General features: G+C 44.9%; 2 long non-coding RNA genes across 17 annotated transcripts; both read left to right on the forward strand.

Annotated features, from left to right (window-relative positions):
- Positions 1 to 12,666: 12,666 nt before the first annotated feature.
- LOC125548057 lies at positions 12,667 to 14,172 on the forward strand. Its single transcript, XR_007300885.1, has 3 exons — positions 12,667 to 12,813; positions 13,182 to 13,250; positions 14,121 to 14,172. It is a non-coding gene; the product is annotated as an uncharacterized LOC125548057 (long non-coding RNA).
- Positions 14,173 to 14,307: 135 nt separating this feature from the next.
- LOC125543066 lies at positions 14,308 to 20,120 on the forward strand. 16 transcript variants are annotated; one of them, XR_007298268.1, is made up of 9 exons: positions 14,308 to 14,354; positions 14,917 to 15,026; positions 16,434 to 16,554; positions 16,648 to 16,857; positions 17,381 to 17,592; positions 17,695 to 18,138; positions 19,045 to 19,112; positions 19,617 to 19,934; positions 20,026 to 20,120. It is a non-coding gene; the product is annotated as an uncharacterized LOC125543066 (long non-coding RNA). The 16 variants fall into 16 exon arrangements; XR_007298272.1 differs by lacking the exons at positions 14,308 to 14,354; positions 14,917 to 15,026 and adding an exon at positions 18,750 to 18,857 and having other exon boundaries at positions 16,196 to 16,554; XR_007298271.1 differs by lacking the exons at positions 14,308 to 14,354; positions 14,917 to 15,026 and adding an exon at positions 18,838 to 18,857 and having other exon boundaries at positions 16,196 to 16,554.
- The last annotated feature ends 164 nt before the right edge of the window (positions 20,121 to 20,284 follow it).

Below are 20,284 nucleotides of genomic sequence, written 5' to 3' on the forward strand. Positions count from 1 at the left end.
ACGTTCACATGCACTTTTTGTGGCCTAGCTAGATATATGTATGTTTGTGGTGTTGCATATATGTTCGTGTTTGAAGGTACCGGTATTTGAAATGCGATAGTTGCCAATATTTTGCCGGAATGTTTTGATTCATTTCCGTTTCGGCGAGAATTTTGGCACTATGCATTCTTTTTGGTCCTATTTTTAGGGAAGGTCATGCCAAATTTTTTCTTGGTTCTAAAATATCGTTTTGCTCTACCCCGCAGGCGACCATGGTCCGCACGATGACTGAAGGCATCGTGAATAGGTTTTTGAGCTCCGCGAAGGCCGAGATGCTTCAAAAGAACGAGACGGAGATAAGATGTCCATGTCGAAGATGCAAGCTGAAGCGCCTTATTGCAGACCCGGATTCCGGGCAGGTGCGGGACCACCTGCTCTTGCGTGGTTTCATGGATGGCTATCAGTGGCAAGGTGATGAAGATGACTATGAAGTCGTCCATGGGGGCTGGGCAAGAAATGAGGAAGGGCAACAAGACAAGTACCACCGCGGCGAGGGCGGGCGAGAAGATGAAGAATCTCCAGGACATGATCACGACGGTGATGCTGTACACAGTCATCATGTAGAAGATGTCGTACATGATGATGAGGAAGATCAAGACGAAGGGCATGATCATGAAGATGAAGATGCCGGAGCAGACGACGATGGAGGCTGGGTGCAGGACCCTCATATTCAAGAGCTGCTTCTCAAGCAGACGGATAACGCAAGAGTTGCCGCCCGAGAGAAAGCCAAGTTGGATCAACTGGAGATAGACGCGGTTACTCCATTGTATGAAGGATGCAGGCCCGAGGATACCCGCCTAAAAGTAACGCTCATGGCTCTAGAGATGAAGGTAAAACACAAAATGACCGACGCATGCTTCGACGAGAACATGTCATTCTGGCACGAACGTCTTTCCAAGGGGAACAAGTGCCTGACCAGTTTCGAGGAGGCAAAGAAAATCGTGTGTCCTCTGGATTTACCACACGTGAAATACCATGTGTGCATGAACAATTGTATCATTTATCGGGACGAGCATGCGGAGTCTACCATATGTCCGGTGTGCGGCGTCACTCGATACAAGAAGAGGAAGAAAGCTCCTCGAAAATCGGTGTGGTACTTTCTGATCACTCCTTGTCCGCAGCGGTATTTCGCGGACCCTAAGGTAGCAAAGCTCCTGCGTTGGCACGCGAATAGGGAGGAGAAGAAGTGGGAAGATGACGAAAATGATCCGGAGATAAATAAAAAAGACAAGATGCTGAGTCACCCTAAGGATGCGAGCCAGTGGCAAGCGTTGAACTTTGAATACCCAGAATTTGGAAAGGATCCAAGGAACATCGTGCTGGGCGCGAGCACCGATGGAGTCAATCCGTTTGGTAGCCAGAGAAGCACACATAGCACCTGGCATGTGTTTGTGTGGATGTACAACCTTCCCCCCTGGTTGTGCATGAAGAGGAAGTACATTCACATGAGTATGCTAATTGAAGGGCCGAAACAACCAGGGAACGACATCAATCTGTATCTGGGGCTGCTGAAGGAGGAGCTAGACACGCTGTGGAAAATGCCAGCCAATATGTGGGACGCCGCAGAGAAAGAATATTTCCCTATGAGAGCCGCACTGCTCACGACGGTGCACGACTATCTCGGTTACGGATATCTCGCGGGGCAGGTAGTCCACGGATTTTCTGGATGCGTAAGGTGCATGGATGACACAACGTATCGCCAGCTAGATAGAGATCCCGGGTCTTCGAAAACCGTGTTCATGGGACATCGAAGGTGGCTTCGCGACGATGACCCATGGAGGAAATGCAAGGATCTGTTCGATGGTGAAACCGAACCCCGAAAACGCCCGTGTACGAGGAGCGGCGAGGAAATAGACGAGCTGTTGAAAAATTGGAAAGACTGCCCACTACCGGGAAAGAAGCAAAAGGCGCCAGAGCCGGGAAAGAAGCGAAAGGCGCCAGAGCCGCTGCTGAAGGTATGGAAAACGAGGTCTGTTTTCTGGGACTTGCCGTACTGGAAGATCCACCGTGTGCCTCACAGCCTTGATGTCATGCATATCACGAAGAACGTGTGTGAGAGTCTGCTTGGTACCCTGCTCAACATGCCAGAGAGGACCAAAGATGGGCCAAAAGCAAGGGCAGACTTGAAATCAATGGGCATCAGGTAGGAGCTTCACGCTAATGATGATGATGATGATGATGATGAGGCGAAGCAGGACACAGAAAGTCGTCGCAAAGGCAAAAAGGCCAAGAAGACCGGAAATGACTACCCTCCCGCATGCTTCACTCTAAGTTAGGAGGAGATCGAGCAGTTTTTCACCTGCCTCCTAGGAGTAAAACTTCCTTACGGTTACACGGGGAAGATAAGAAGATACCTAGACCCAGTGAAGCAGAAGTTCAGCGGGATGAAGTCTCACGACTGTCACATGCTGATGACGCAGATACTTCCAGTTGCAATCCGTGGGATCATGGACGCGCACATCCGTGAAACGCTATTTGGCCTATGCAACTTTTTCGACGTCATCTCTTGGAAGTCGATTGGCGTGAGGCAACTCAGAAGGCTACAGGAAGAGATCGTGGTGATACTATGCGAGCTTGAGATGTACTTCCCGCCCGCATTCTTCGACGTTATGGTGCATCTGCTGGTCCATATCGTGGAGGATATCATCCAACTCGGGCCGACGTTCCTGCACAACATGATGCCGTTCGAAAGGATGAATGGTGTCATCAAAGGATACGTTCGCAACATGTCACGTCCAGAGGGAAGTATAGCCAGGGGCTTTCTGACCGAAGAGTGCATCTCCTACTGCATGAATTATATAGGCATCAAGAACCCCGTTGGTCTGCTCGTCAACAGGCACCTCGGCAGGCTCGCTGGATGGGGTCACCGTGAGGGTCGCCGCGAAATGCATGTCGACTTCGAGGGTCGACTCGCCGACTTTGAAAGAGCAAACCTAGTCGCGCTACAACACATAGACGTGGTCGATCCTTGGGTGGTAGAGCACAAAACCTTTATTGAGAAGACGTACAATGACCGAGGCTAACAGAGGACGGACGGAGATATACTCAAAGAGCACAACTCATGTTTCACGCGTTGGTTCAAGCAGAAGCTTCTGTCGTACCCTTTACATGAAGATTCTTCCGCGGAAGAACAACTCATATTCGCCTTGTCACAGGGCGCCGAGCACAACCTGATGACCTATGAGGCGTATGATATCAACGGCTACACATTCTACACCGAGGACAAGGACATGAAGAGCGATGGTTATCAGAACTCCGGGGTAACGATGGAATCCTACACCGGTAACGACAAGGACAGATACTACGGAAGGATCGAGGAGATCTGGGAGCTGAGCTACGCTGGAGAGAAGGTCCCGATGTTCCGTGTCAGATGGGCCAAGAGCGTCCTAAAAGAAGACCGGTATTTCACCACCATGGTTATACCCGAAGCCAAATCCAAGACCGCGGGCGCAAACGTCACCGCAAAAAATGAGCCATGGGTACTGGCTTCCCAAGTGGACCAATGCTTCTTCATTACCGACCCGTCAAAGCCCAGTCGTGTTGTCGTGAGGAGAGGCAAAAGGAAGATCATCGGAATGGATGGAGTAGCCAATGAGCAAGACTTCGACAAGTACGGTGACCCGAAGATCGAACATGACGACGACGATGAATTAGCAGCACACACCACAAGAAGAAGCAGGACCACCCTACCTAAAGGACGTCCGTTCCACAGAAGAACTCCATTTGCGAAAAAGAAGGGCAAGAAGATTGTGAACAGATAGCTAGCTAAGATCGATTGTATTTAAATCGTAGTCTTCATTTCTCGATTGTATTTCATGGGCACTTTTTGATATCATGAATATTTTTAAATTTCATGGGCACTTTTTGAATTCATGAGGACACTTGATCTCGATCCCCCTCCATCTTGATCTCGATTCCCCCTCCATCTCGATCTCGATCCCCCTCCATCTCGATCCCACCCGCACCCTCCCACGCTAGCTCCACCGCCGCCGACGACCCACCGCAACCCTCCCCCGCTCCACCGCCGCTGACGAGCACCCGGCCCCCCGCGCCCTCCCGCGCTCCACCGTCGCCGCCGATGATATTTTCAAGTAACAAATTTGAACATATTTTTTTAAAAAAATTATTACTCTTTTTATAAAAAAATATTACTGTTATGATTTAAACAAGTTTGAACATATTTAAACACAAATAAATATCAAAAACAGCATTTAAAATGCATAAAAAATATTGGGGAGCCTGGGAATTGGACCCAGGACCTCCTGGTGTGTGTGCTGCGTGCTAACCAGTCAGGCTAGTGGGTGGGTTCTGTTATAGATAGGGTTAGGCTGTAGATATGGTTAGTGGGCTAGATTAAAACAAAATTCTAATGGTGCACCGAGGGGAGGTGCGCTATTAGAATAGTCATACTTATGGCGCACCGAGGGGAGGTGCGCCATTAGAACCCTCCCCCCACTCCACCTACTGCCCTCGCCAGACACTTCGTCCTTCCTATCCCTCCACCGCGCCGCTCCCTCCCTCGTCCCTCCCTCCACCGCGCCGCCGCCGCTGCCCCGACCCACGGTGCCGCAGCCGCCCACGCGCCCCCGCCGTCTCCCTCTCCCCTTCCTCCCCCTCGAGCGCCGCCTCCCCCTATGTGCACCGCCTCCCGACCCATGACGCCGACGCCGCGCCTCCTCATCGCGCACGGGGCGCTCTTCCTCGCGCTCTCCTCACCAACCACGACGCCGGCCACCTGCTCCTCACCAACCACGACGCCGGCCACCTGCTCCGTCATCTCCGGCAGAGGTTACTCCACCTAGCTGCAGCACTCGTGCGCTTGGCGGCTAGGGTTTGCCTCCAGCCCCTCCCCTCCCCCATCAACGAGAGGAGCATCCGGTGCCCCCGCCCTCAAGTTCGTCGACGACGCCGTCCTCCAGCCGCTGCCGCCGTCCTCCCGCCCAGGTACCTCTCCTCCTTCCTCCTTCCTCCCTCTCCTGTGTTCCTAGGTTCCTAGGTTTAGATTTGTGCACTGTAGATGATGTTCCACTGTGAACTTACTGATGATGACAGATTTGTGAACTTACTGATGATGACAGGAGATTTGTGCACAAACTACAGTGCACAAATCTCCATGATGGATTAGGTAATGTTCCACTGTGTAGTAAGTTCCATAGATTGTATAATGCTAACACCAGTTTTAATATTACTGTAGCAGAGGTGATTGGGGGTTGTTGGGATAATGTCAAAATTAGGAGGAGGTTGGGTGATTTGGCTGAGCAGCAGTTGCAATATCTCTGTGAGGACGTGGTTCAAAGTGAGGAGAGAGATAAGTGCGCGTGCACTTTAACTACATGTGGTGAATTTACCATTAGATCAATGTACCTGATGATCAAAGCTTTGCAAGTTAGATGTCATTTTAGAAAATTATGGTTTATTAAAGTACCTCTTAAGATTACAGTTATCTTGTGGTTGATGTTTAAGAATAGTATATTATTGACTAAGTTATTACTCAAGTCTCTCACTGGTTGGAACACTGGGCTGGTTTGCAGAAGCGTGGGGGGCCTAATCAAATTACCTAATCAGATTTGTGAACTATAGTTTGTGAACTACACAGTGGAACATTACCTAATCAGATTTGTGAACTTACTGATGATGACAGGAGATTTGTGCACTGTAGTTTGTTAATCTGGACATCTTAGTAGCTAATGCATTCAGTTAACCAATGTTTAGTTCTTGTGTAGTGTAGTTCCCTCCTCAAATTACTTGCAAGCATATTGTAACTATTTTCACTCTGTCCTGAAGGTTTTTGACTACACAATCTGTGGTGACCCACACTCTGTTGGTTCACACTCATTGAGTTCGCTCGTGAAGGTATTATATGTTCACATGGTACATTTATGTTTTTCAGCAGCTAATTGATGGTTTGATACATGATACATTTCATGCATAGGTGCTAGAGTTGCACTTAACTTGCTAAAATCATCCCCTTGTTCTTACTGGTTATATAAATTCATTGATTGTCCTATGTTTTCTGTCAGGGTATTGTTCAGGAAGCTTGCTTGAGTTTGTGTCCTTTAATTTGTAAATCTGCAGTTCTAGCCACATTTAGGATAAGTTGTTGTATATACTGTCATAAAGTTCAGCAAGAACAGGGCATCAACAGTGCTACTCTAGTATCTAGTTGGGGAGGGACAAATGGACAGGGACAACAAACTATTAGTCTTAGGATTAACACTCCTCATATGAGATGAGAGGATTTTTTTTAAATTGCTTCTTGCAGTTTTGAAAATTCAGTTTATTCGGTTACTAAAAATTCAGTTAGGCACACAAATTTCAGAACTTTTGTTTGCTGTAACATATTGATGTGCTTTGTAAAACTTGTTCATGTACTGAACTACTAATGCCTTGTGATGCTCTGAATTACTTGTGATGCCTCTGAATTACTTGTGATCACATTGAGAAAGAGATGCAAAGATGATGATCAAAGATGGGCTGCTGTAGAACTGTTCTTCATCTTTACAGTGCTGTTGTATAGAAATATGCTGAATTTTCTGCTCTGATTGTTGCTCAAAGAAATTTAGCAAACAAATGGGGTCCTGGGAGACGCCGCTGCTGCTTGAGGCCCTTGAGAGGCCCTTCGTGTCGTGATGATTTTGCAGGTACCCCGAGAGGCCCTTGAGTTTGCCGGAATGTCGATTAACTTCCGTTCCAGCAAATTCGGGTACTCCATATGTCCTATTTTCAGCAAAGGTCATGCTGAAATTTTCCGTGAATTTTAGCATGACTTTGCTAAAAATCGGACATATGAGGTACTTGCTACTAATGCATGGGCCGGGGTATCTTAGTACTTAATTAAGTAGGATCAACTGCCCCTTTATTCTTGCTGTATTAAACCATAGGTGGTAATAGAGCCAAGTGATTAGTGCCAAGTGATTAGGCCCAACCTAGGGTGCCTCGGCATCGATAAACCCTAAATGATGAAAACTTAACTTGGCTGCCCCGGATGCCTCGGTGTCGATGAGAACCTAAATGATGTACGCTTAGGCTTTTAGGGTGCCTCGGTGTCGACAAACCCTAAATGATGAAAGCTTAGGCTTTTAGGGTGCCTCGGTGTCGACAAACCCTAAATGATAAGACCATGATCTTGTTCCTTGACAATAACCAACTTTTTGACCAAACTTTTTTCCTATTTAGAGCGAAACATGGCCCACAACGATGAGGCCAGTGGTTCGGGCGGCAAGCAATTCTGGGAGCTATCCCAGGAGATGGAGGAACAACCTCACCACTATGAGGACGCCGCGGAAGACACCGATCCTGATTACACAACCCCTAGTGGCGTCGGGGATGACACCACTGATGGTGCCGCCGAGGATGCCACCACTGATGATGGCGGTGCACACACAGATGGCAGCCAACCGAAGAAGCAAAGGAAGGACCGGCGCCCGAATGCGCTCCGCACCGTCAAGGAGGAATTCACTCAAGTGGACTCCGACGGGAATCCAACGGAGCCCAAACATATAGTCAAGGGGTACTCGGTTCAGCTCGGGTGCACTCTCCGGAGCACCGTCTCGATCAACACCGAGAACCTTAGGCATAAGGACCGAGGGAATTTGCGCAACCTCCTCTTCACGAAGCTGCATGAACGATACAAGTTCCCCGCCGAATTTGAAAACACACGCCTCTCAGGGAATAAAGTGAACAGTGTCGCCCTCACGAAGATGAGCACGGCCCTGTCTACTTGGAAAAGCACGGTGAAGAGAATGATTGATAAAGGTGATAGTTATGAGAAGATCAAGGCGAAATATCCTTTGATGAGCGAAGATGAGTACAAGGAGTTCAAGATCAAGTGCGAGAGCAGTGCAACCTCCGAATCAAGTCAGTGGGGGAAAGAAATGCGGGAGTTGAACTTAGGGGAACACAAACTCGGTCCTGGCGGTTACAGAGTGGCGGAGCCTATATGGGACAAGGAGGACGCGGAGCATGCCGAGCAAGGCCTACCGCCCCGCTTCGAGAAATACAGCGGTGATAAGCAGACCAGGAACTATGTTAGGGCCCGGTACAAGGAGGACCCGATAACAAAGGAGCTTACCATGGATCCGAAGACCAGGGCGCTTGAGCTTCTTCTGGTAAGGAATACACCCCCGCGTAATTAGCTCCATATGGTTACACTCTAATTAATCCCCAATATTTCTAAATGGTTCACGTTCCTTTCGCAGGACACTAAAAGCAGTAGCGCCGGGTCATCTAAGAGCTCCCCTTTCGACACCCCTTTAAATAGGGCGTTGAACGTAATGAAAAACAAGGATAAGCTCACTAAGTCGACGTCAGCTGGTCGTGTGGCTGGCAAAGGCTTGTCCACAAAATGGGGGTCATACTATACCGCTGGTGTGTGGAAGGAGAAAAAGACCAGCTCGGAAAGCCAGACGCGCGAGGTTGAAGAACTCAAGGCACAAGTGGCGCGGATTCTGGAGCTTGTCCAAGAGCAAGTGCAACAACAACTTGGAACGACGCTCAATGCCATGGTGCCTACGTTGATTCATGGGCTGACGACGTGGATTGCGGGCGGCCAACAGGGGCCTCCCCCGGTTCCCAGCTTCACGGCCAGCAACTCGCACAGCGCGCAGGCGGCTCCATTGGTGTCTCCGGCGGCGCCATTGGTGTCTCCGGCGGAGGCGGTATTCGTGTCTCCGGCGCCGGCACGGGCATTGGAGCTTAATGCACCCGGGTGTACGCCGGCCGGCACCTCGCCAGCAAGCGCCCCCTCCGTCAGTTGCACGCCCGCCGTTGGCGGTGCCTCAACATTAGCCGAGCTCGACGGCATCACGGTAACTAAGCCTCTCGGTCGATGACTTCATCTCCTTGCCTTTGACTGGGCATCCCTGACGACCTGTACATGTTTTCGCAGGGCACCGCCGACGTTCCTTGCACTCTTCTGCACTTCGTGGGCGCCGAGTTGGTCGATGTCGCCAAGGGCGGAATCGTTCAACTGGGCAACCCCATGTTCCACGGTAATCCGATGCCACCCACAATGTATAGGGTTGAAGTGGTTCGGGTGCTGCCAGGCTGCGACGAGCTGTTGCCTCCGATTCAACCCGCTGGGGCCGACGAAGAAGATGAGATGACCCTCAGCACCTGCGTAAACTGGCCCCTGCTTTGGCCAAAGAGCCAGATTCGTTTGGGGGCGGGGGACACCACCCCACAGACAAGACCGCCAGTCGTGCCGGCGCCAAGCCATGGCAAGAACACCGCAACGCTACCGGACCTGTCGGACATCCCTATGGCACAGGATCTGGACAGCCCTATGGCACAGGATCCGGACGGCGATGACAACGACGACGGTACATTTACCAAAGTTGATAAGTACTTTGCTGAACATGGGTACGCTGACGAGTTCTACGGGCCTCTTTCTCAAGAACCCAACCAAGACGACCGCGATCTAGCTGGTATGGCGGAGAAATCCAATTGCAACAGGCGTCGTCTGGCGTTCAGTTCTCAGGACACGCCTCCAGCTCCCGCCTTCACCGAGCCTCAAATAGCTGAGGTGCGAAATATTATCAGCCCCAACACGCTCAAGAAGGCGGTCTGTGAGCAGAACTCGGTCCCATTACAGGAGATCAAGAAGAAGGGATGGAAACGAAAGACTAGCAAGGGCGCCGGTGCGAGCCAGCCGGCACCGAGTTCGATCCGTGCTCAAGACGGGCCACCTTCACCTAAGGATATCTCGAGGAGGGTGCATGTGGCGGGTAGGGCGATGCTACCGCCAAATATGCTGAATGCTGCAACCGGTGCTATGCGGAGTCTGCACGACAGTGTTCTTTCTTTGGAGAAGCGGCGTCTCAAAGAGAAGGATGTGGCATACCCGGTTTTCATGGCCAAGGTGCCAGAGGGCAAGGGCTTTATGGATGGCGACATCGGGGGTACGATCGTCCTGCGGTTTGATGACATCTTTGCTATGTTTAACCTTCATCCGCTGCACTACACCTTCGTTCGGCTATTTTCGCTGAGTATGGAGATGCGGATCATTAGAGACAAGACCCCGGACATCGTGATAGTCGACCCCTTCTACATGCGTGCCAAGCACTTGAGTAGCGCTGGGGACCGCCAAGTTGCGAGTTCACACCTCGAAGGCGTCATTCTGGCAAACCCAGATAAGGATAACTTCCTTGTGGCTTACTTTCCCGAGTAATTCATCCCTTAACCGCCCCGTAACATATGATTTCTTAGATTTCGATCGTTCTTTTTTTTCTAGCATTCCGTGTTCTGTGCAGTGACACACATTGCACACTCATCCTCTTAAGCCTAAAATATTCCATGGCCACGTATTTAGACCCGAACCGTAACTCCAAGATAGACTACACAAATGTCAAGAAAGTTCTTGATGATGTTCTCCCCGCCTACGCCAAATCTGGAGGCACCTTCACCAGGGCAGTTTGTAAGTACGGCAAGCACATGTTCTCACACAATACGAAGTTCTGCTGCGTCAAGCAGCCGCCTGGCGGTCAGAAGGATGCCTACTACGCCCTTCATCACATGCGGGCGATCGTAAGGGACCATCATCAACTTCTGCTACCAGATAATCTCAAAGATTGGGCCGCGAGCTTGTCGGCAGTCCAGGACGCGGACCTCAGACAAGAATTCTTTCGCATCCAGTCGGAGTTTGCGGACATCATCCATCAAGATGTCCTTCATACCTTGGGGCAGTTCTTCCTCAGATATCAACCGTCCAACAGTGAGATAGATGAAATGCTACAAATGCAGGGTGACAACGACCGTGATTTCATGACCATCACGACAGACGGCGGCTTCATCCACGTTCCTGTCCGATGAGTCGAGTCGAAAGTAGTGATGTGTAGTTCTGAAACATTGATTGGCTCATGTTGTAATTATACTTTAATGAATTCGTATGTCTCTTTGGTTTGGATAGTCGTTCAACTTAGATGTAATCGATGCTATTTATTAGTAGGACCATGAATCGTGCTATTAATGTATTGCTTTTCTCTTCCGATCCTTTTGTTGCATACTTACATATTGCTTATGTATTGTCTGTTGTTTGGCTTGTGCATAGAGATGCCGTCGTATGTCGTGTACAAGGGTAAGGTTCCCGGAGTCTACGACGACTGGGAGGAGTGTCGGAGATAGGTTCACCGTTTCAGCGGTAACAGTTACAAAGGGTACACCACTAGGGCGGAGGCCGAATGTAGATACGCCCGCTATCTAGAGGGAGAGAGGAGGGAGCGTTGGAGGAACCGGATGAAGACCAGTTTGATCGCGATGATGATCATCGTGATGACCACAGCTCTCTTTCTATGTGATGGTAGTTTAGATGATCGATATCGACTTGTAATGTGAAGGCAAACTCGATACTCGCGGTCTTGAGACTTGTAATGTTTTATCTTTGTTCGGTCTTTTGAATTCGGAGACTAATATGATGAATTGTATTCGGAGACTAATCTTATATTGTATTCGATGAATCTGATGTTGCTGTGTGCTGCTGTCTATATTCTGTCCAATAATATATTTTATAACCTGTGCAAAAATCAGAAAAGCAAAAAATAAAAATAAAACCTAATATTCATACTAATGGCGCACCACACAAGACACTAATGGCGCACTGTGATCATCACACTAATGGCGCATTAACTGCTAGTGCGCCATTAGAATGCCAAAGCACATGGGTACATATGGCCCCATGGGAGGCATTCTAATGGCGCACTGCAGGCTATACTAATGGCGCACTACATGGTGCGCCATTAGAACACCAGATACTAATGGCGCACCGGTGGTGCGCCATTAGAATTTAATTCTAATGGCGTGATGCCAGTGGCGCACCGGTAGTGCGCCATTAGAAGGCAAATTCGGTGCGCCACTAGCATGCCTTTTCCTAGTAGTGAATCATAAAGCTTCTCTTAGTATTCAAAACACTCATAAGAAAAAAAATTATTAATCTTGAACACCTAGCATATTAGGATTATTTAAGCAAATTACCATGCTATTTAAGACTCTCAAAATAATCTAAGTGAAGCATGAGAGATCAATAGTTTCTATAAAAAAAATCCACCACCATGCTCTAAAAGATATAAGTGAAGTACTAGAGCAAAACTATATAACTCAAATGATATAAGCAAAGCACATAGAGTATTCTAACAAATTCCAAATCATGTATGGCTCTCTCAAAAGGTGTGTACAGCAAGGATGATTGTGGTAAACTAAAAAGCAAAGACTCAAATCATACAAGACGCTCCAAGCAAAACACATATCATGTGGTGAATAAAAATATAGCTCCAAGTAAAGTTATCGATAGAAGTAGACGAAAAGAGGGGATGCCTTCCGGAGCATCCCCAAGCTTTGGACTTTAGGTGTCCTTAGATTATCTTGGGGGTGCCATGGGCATCCCCAAGCTTAGGCTCTTGCCACTCCTTGTTCCATAATCCATCAAATCTTTACCCAAAACTTGAAAACTTCACAACACAAAACTTAAAGTAGAAAATCTCGTGAGCTCCGTTAGCGAAAGAAAACAAAAGACCACTTCAAGGTACTGTAATGAACTCATTATTTATTTATATTAGTGTTAAACCTACTATATTGTGCTATTGTGAGGGTATATTGGGATTGATCTAACTTATTACTCAATTTGTTGGATCAGGTTTGAGATTACCAAACCAAGAGATGTGTTCAAACACTTGAAGGACATGCACACAATGTGTCTGCTGTCTGTTTCCATCTAGAACTACCTATTATAATTACTGGCTCAGAGGATGGCACAGTTCGCTTGTGGCACTCTACAACCTACAGGTACTCTCTCTCTCTCTCATACTATGATATTGCTTGGAGATGATACTAACAGTGCGCTCTCCGAAAACCAGCTTTGTTTTACTAAAATCTATTTAGTTACACGCAAATACAGTTACTGGCCGAAGTTTTTTTCTTCTACATGTTTTTGTTTGCAATAATAGTAATATCTTCTGCACTGGACTATACACATTCGTTATTTCCCAACTCATGCCAGTTTATTTCTTTAAATTGGTAGTGTAGATAGTGCCTTGTTCATGAATCATGAGCAAGAATGTGGTCTATTCTTAATTCTTCCATTTCTCCCAAGCATTTAATTATTTCTTTTCTTGTAGAACAAGTGAATAACACTTTGCTTGATGCACTTACAGGCTTGAGAACACTCTTCATTATGGTCTTGAGCGAGTTTGGGCTTTAGGATACATGAAGGGGTCAAGAAGGTAATGAATATTTTGCTCTTCCTCTATTTCAGTTCTATGGTAATATGGTCAATGTGAAGGGCCAATACACGAATATGTCTTCTCATCTGCTACTGAAGCTCCACACGCACTAACAATCCATTTTCTTTTTCTATGACACAATTTCCTATATTGTGACAACATTGTGTATCTGCTAAACTGTTTCTCCCAAAAAAATCTTCACTAAAAATGCATAGTTCATGCTTTTATTTATTGTTCTTTCCTTTCAAGTTAAGGTAGTGATATATGATATTTTAATTTTTATAGGATTGTGATTGGATATGATTTAGGGAAAATTATGATAAAAATTGGCCGTGAAGTTCCAGTTGCTAGCATGGACAACAACAGTGAAAAAATCCTATGGGCAAAACATAACGAAATCCAAACTGTTAGTATCAAGACTGTTGGTGCAGGCAATGAGGTTCTTCTTCTTTGCCATGTTAAATGTGCAGGATTGTGAGTTACTTTTGGTGTAACCACATTTTTACATTTAGATATCCTATTATTTCAGGCATTTACAGTTGCTGCGGTATAATAAAGCTCTTCTACTGAAGTGAAATGCATAAGTTCATGATTAGTATTAGCACAATATGGAATTGAGTGTTGGTTTTGAATTAAATTTCGATGGTTTAAAGAAGTGCGCATGAGGTTGTTATGACTTATGGATAAACACGTCATACATGCCTTGATATTTTTGCACGTTGCCTTTACATGAAACTTTAGGAGATAGGCTCCTCTAGGATTTATATAGTTTCATTCTCTCAGTAGGTTAAGCTGATTTGCCTTGTCGCCTGTTCTTTCTTCCTGTACGTTTGTCTGTTCTTCCTTGATTTGGATCTTGTTTGTTTGCAGGTCTGTCGTTAGTTTAGCTGCTACGTCGGATCTGATGCTGTTTTCGCCAATATATAGGTATGCATCCATTCTGCTCCCTTTCTAGGCCGCCGTCTACCGCATATATTTGATTTTACCTTTGATTTGCTGCAGATTTGTTTGTTGCCTCTTGTTTCACGTTCTTCCGGTTGATCGCTTGCTCGATCTGTGCCTGGATATCATCTCCATGTCGCGGCTTCGTGAACGGATCTTCAGGTCGACCACTCTTCTCCTCCTCCTTACTCCTCTTTTTCCCTAGGTTGGTGTTTGTACATCGTGGCGCTTTTCTCCCCACTTGATACAGGAACGATTGTATAATTTCTTTCTATGCACTTCATCAAGCACATAATTTAACTAAAACTTGTGGTTTGTTATGGGGCCTGCATTTGTAATGGTTCATTAAGGTATCTTCAGTATTTTTTGTTTCTTTCCCTGTTTTGTCTTTCCCTGTTTTGTCGTCTTTAGTATTTTTTGTTTCTTCATACGTGCATTTTTATCGTCCCAACAATCCACTGGCCTGACGGACACGCCAAGGCACACATTTAATTATCAGAAGATGGTTCTGTTTTTATGGGGCCTGCATTTGTAATGGTTCATTAAGGTCACCATTGAGCCGCCTTCTGTACTTTAGAGGCATATTGTGCGGCTACACATTTGTGTTTTTTTATCCATTCACCCATTGCAATGTAAATTCAAGTTCTTGGATTTTTATTTCTTGTTTCTTCTTTTTGGTGAGCGAATTGGCTAATTGAGCTATTTTCCTCTTGGTTTGTTGCAGCAATTGGGAAGGATCGTCCTGTACTATCTATCATGGTTATTAGCTAGCAAGAGTGATGCCACAAGTGGATCTGCCCAGTAAATTTGTTAATTACTTCCTTGCAAGAATGAGTTGAGTTTGGTTTCTAATCCCTCAAGTCTATTCAAGATTGCCCATTTTTTAGTTACATACAAATATGCACCTTGATTGCTATGCATAATCATGTAGGTAATTCCATCTCTTTTTGTTGATGCTTTATCCTGCTTGGATCATATATGCTTCTGTATAACACTGATTGAGGTGGACAATTATAAATTTACTACACGCATATAAGCTTTCTATACATAGATAACTAGAGCATTATAAAGTAGTGTGTCATGTTCTAATTATAAATGAAGAGAAAGTTAAGAACTTTGTAATTACATAGTAATCATGGCTAGATCGTAGAGGTTAGAGATGTACAAATGATTGATTAAAAATATATATTTATATTTGCAACAACACAATGGATCATGCCAGGTAAATATTTTTGTAGAATATAAGTCAGGTTTAGAACTTTTGACCACGACAGCTGAAAAACCAAAGTAAATCCATCGTATATATTCAGTATAATGTATATTTAGATATTCATGGCGCTGCATAAGCTTAATTAAGTTCCCTGGGAGCACTAGTTGCTCGTGTATACATGTATTTCTTGATTCTAATAAGATGCAGTCAATCTTTGAAAATACAGTAAGCACCTGTCATGAAATTTAGAACTGGCGTGATGTGTCTCTATGTTAATAACTATCATGCTTGCGTAGCTGGTTGATTTATTTGATTATAATCAAATTGGACCGTCATAATTTTAAGATCGTGATTATTCAGATGAAAAATGATCAAAGAAATACATGTACCAAAGTCACATCTGTTTAGATCATGATTAGGCATACAATTGCTCCTTCAAATTATTGTGATATTGTAGCGCTCTTTAGCATTATGTATTGTGGTGCTGCACCTCCTTTTCTCTTCTTTCCTGGACATATACTCTGCACCGGAAGTTACCTATTGCCCGCTACACCTTTCTATGAACTTTTGTTAATAATCTGCCTATAATTATAAGAAGAAAAAAATGCATGAATGTATATAGCTTTGCACCAGGACACTTTACTTTTGCTATGACCTGTCATTTTTGTGAGCTGCAGACGATTTTGGCATTGATGTTCTCATGCAAGTCATCTTATCTTTGCAAGCCTACTGATAAAATACACTCAAGATAGGACACCACATGCGTCATCCTGAGATAGATAGACGCTCATGCTTGGTTCATCCTATTGGCTGAGGATGCTAAGTTTCATCTGTTTTGTAAAAATGAAATTGTGTATAGATATTTGTGGCTGCTATAGCAACTCTCGAGAATTGTTGTAGGGTATGCATTTTCCTTTTGTGAAAAAATTGTCCTGTTGCATTCAAAATTTCGACTTGAAATGGAGCTCAATATGAGTTATGTGGGCCAATCTTCTAAGTGTTTAATGTTCTTTTATGTTACATCCTGGCAGGAAAGTGGAGCAGCTATCTGAGGAGGTTGATTCATTGAAGGAAACCCTCGACAAGCACTTATTGCGCCAATGAGAGCGAATTTGGGAAGCTAAGGAAAGGGCGGAGCTGTTTGAGAGAGCTGTGAGTAGTCTGAAGCAAACAAAGCATGAACAGTTGTTTTCCCTGTAGGATGATTTGGTTTCAGCATTAATGAATTGGAGATTATTGTTACAGAATGGTGGGCCACCGGATGTCCTTCAAATATTTGACGACGAAGCCTAGGCAATGCAATCAGGGATGTGGTTAGGGTTTGTTAATTTTAGCTAGGTTCTTTGTTGCTGATTGATGGCCAGTGGCGCTCTTCTACTTGGAACAAACACTATATGTAGTTGCTGCTCCTCTAGGTTGGGTCGTTGCTACTGCTTTGGCTGTAGCTCTGTGCAGGTATTTATATTTTCCAGCTTCTACTATTTGGCATTACATGTTCATGCTTTTACATCAAGGATATACCCCCATCAGACGTGGATTTGTAGCAAGAAAATTAGTCAACGGAGCCCGGGATAATGAGTTTGGAAAATCTATAGTCAAGCCTTGCTGCCCCTTTGTCTCTTATTTATCTGGTTTGATTTGGGAGTAGAATCATCAACGACATGCCTATTAGAATTATTTATTTGTTTCATAGTTGTGTCGTAGCCCTGTAGCAAATATTTGAGTGATAGGATTGTTGTGCAGACTATAATGTGAAAGTCGGGTGTCCCCTTAAGCAAATATGTATTATGTGCAGTGGATTAGGGTCAATATTTTGGTTCTGAAAGAAAGAGAGAAACAGAGGATCATGTTCTTTCTTGGGTCCAAGACTAAAAGTTGGTAATGTTGATGAGAAATAAAAAACGTGTGTTCATTTACCGGTTTTGTCTGCATCACCAATCATATTTGCGTTGGTAATGTATGATATTTTGTCTTCCAGGTTTCTAGGTATCTGCTGCAAGGCTTGGATTGACGTATGTTGGGATGATCTCATATGGATAAATGGTAGATCAAGGGCTTTTAATCACTGAAGTAGTATCCATACGTATGACTGGTGATGCAAATAATGGATGTGGAAACTATATGAATGTCAAGTGGAGAGTTAAATGATTTATCAATGTTGATTTTACTAGAATTATTCTTGAATATCAGGTATTCATTTCAAGTAATAATAACCTTACTCTACAAATTTAGCATTATTTTGATACTCTGTGAGTGTTGTGTTGTTTACTAAATTCTTTATTTGTTGCCAAGTGATAGGATCTTGAGACGGCCCTCACGGGAGTGGTCGCCGCCCCCGGTCAACTATGGTCACCTCCGTTAGCACCCACCGGCAGGATCCCCCTCCCCCTCGCCTCCCCCTTATCCACCATTTCATGTCCACCACTGGGAGGAGCGGCGGTTGCCGCTGGCGCATATGCAAAGCCTGGAGACATCGCCATCGACGGGAGGAGAAGGACTGTCTTCGTCGCGTTTGTGCACTTCCGTGAAGAGGACAACTCGAGGTGAGGAGAACCGCTTGGCAGGAGGAGCTCGAGCCGAGGCGAGTCGCCTCTGATTCTGCAACGCGCTCGATGTCTGCCTCTTCCCCCACAAGCACACACGAGAGGCCAGGCCTTGGACTAGGTAGAGCAGGAGCAGTTCCATCTCCCTCACCAATGCATCCCCGCCCTCATCTTGATCAATAATGAACTGGAGGTACCAACTCTTTTCTTTACTCTTTCATGGTGAATCCATTTTTATTATCCTTGTTTGATAGTTTTTCTCCTCTTGACCCAAATAAAGAGATTTGATGTGATGATTGAGGTAGAAGGCTAGCTGAACATATTGATCAAATGTCTGCTGGTGTACTTTATTATTCTTTATTTCATTGTTTTTTGTTTGGTGACCGTGAACTCTATAGGTAGAGGAGCAGAGGACATAAAGGTGCATAGCTATTTTGTCACTACTAATATATATGACTAATTAATGCCCACAAAGTTTTAATGGGATAATAATGAGAGATTATCAAGGAACAGAGCTCTCTGGTACTTCATATATGTGATCCTTTTAGTAGCCCACAAGATGTCTCAGGACATGCTCATAAGAGGATAGGATGTGATACATGTTTGCTCAAACGTTCCAAGACTTGGATGAACAGTTGGAATAAAGGATCTCTTTCTGTCTCCACCATGGAAAAAATAGAATCAACCCTTCCTCTTATTAATCATGTGCAGCCTCTTTAATTTGCCTTCCTAGCCTGTGTCATTTGGTTCTGAATTTTTTTCTGCTATGCAATTTAACAATTTAATTTCGTGCGTCATGTGCAGAGAGGTCCAGCACGATCTGAGACACATGGGTTTTCTGTTCTCAACTTCTCATGTCTGATTTTAATTCTTTTGCTTTTTGGTTAACCAGAGCTCAGAATCAAGATTAAGGTGTGCGCTCATATAACCTATGCGGTGTCATGGTTGTTAAATCCTGCTCCCCATGGCTCACTATTGCATTTGGAAGTTGGAATTGTATCTTAGATTGATTTGCTATGATGGGATATAAATAGCAGCCTTACTGATGTGTCACTTTACTTGGCTGCTTGCTGCTGAAACTTCTATATTTCTATTTCAGAATGTAGTTGAGCACAAAGCAAAAAGGGTGATGTTTGCCCATAGATGCCTGATGATGATCATTTCCTGGTGAGTTTGTGTTGCTCATAGAGAACTTGAAATAGTCATGGATGGACCTGTGAATGAAACAATAACAGGCATGCATTCGTTATGCTCTTGGTAGATATTTTCTAATTATGCTTGTGCCTGTCAATTTGTATTAATGTTTATTTTGTATTGCTCTACCTACATTTTTTTGTTAAATGCCGCGTCTGTCGATATTGTTTCATTTGCACACAACTAGCTATCGTCGGGTACAACACTAATGTCGCTATTTAGATCCTAAACTATGCCCTTTATTATTAACATACCCTTCTGAATTTTCTTGCAGTTGTAGGTTTGCTAACAGTTCTTGGGTCGTCTTGCATGATTTTGCTTTTATACATATATATTTATTTGAACTGTGGCTTTTCTGATGCACCTGTGCTATTGTTTCCTCTATTGAGATGCTGAATGTTTTTCCTTTTACTATACATCTGTATCTACTTATTGGCTGGATGTTTTCTTACCCATTTTGTTTTCTTCTTTGAGAAGGCTATACGTGCTCTTGGAATTATGCAAGCTATGAAAAAGTGTTATATTATTTCATCTCTCTGCCGCCTCTCGACATTTCCATTATGAGATATATTGAGTAATATAGATATATTGTCTATTGCCGGGGTTAGTTAAAACGGGGCCATGTGGAGTCCGCCATGGGTTAATAATGTTGAGGTCTTTTGCATATCTCATTTGAGAAAAGACCATTATTTGAATGCTGATTTAATGTGCCTTTTATGCTTTGTTCTTCTAGAAGAGTACAACGCTGGGTGGATATTCTTCTACCTTAGCAGATGAGATCGATTGTATTTCAAGGTATGTACTTTCGCTTGCCCCATAAGTTTATAACAGTGTCTATCTTTGTCGTGTCTGCTTATTTCATTGCTTTTCTCTTAAAATGGACAAGATGAGACACTGACGGGAAAAGAAGCTTTGCCCTCCGAACATGAAGCCTAGGCTCTAGACTGGGTATCTCTTAAAGTAATCATACTTTTGGTGCGTTTCGTGTGATCCTCATATTCGTTAGTTAGTTAACCCATATGCTATACATTCCTCTTACATGCATTTGAGGATTGGCTATGCATGACCTTATCATTTTGGTCATGACCGTGCAAAGAAATGATGGCTCGGCTGTAGGGGCATATCAACATATGCTAGCTTGAGTT

Source organism: Triticum urartu, chromosome 3 (genome assembly GCF_003073215.2).
Source record: "Triticum urartu cultivar G1812 chromosome 3, Tu2.1, whole genome shotgun sequence".
NCBI classification, from domain to species: Eukaryota; Viridiplantae; Streptophyta; class Magnoliopsida; order Poales; family Poaceae; genus Triticum; species Triticum urartu.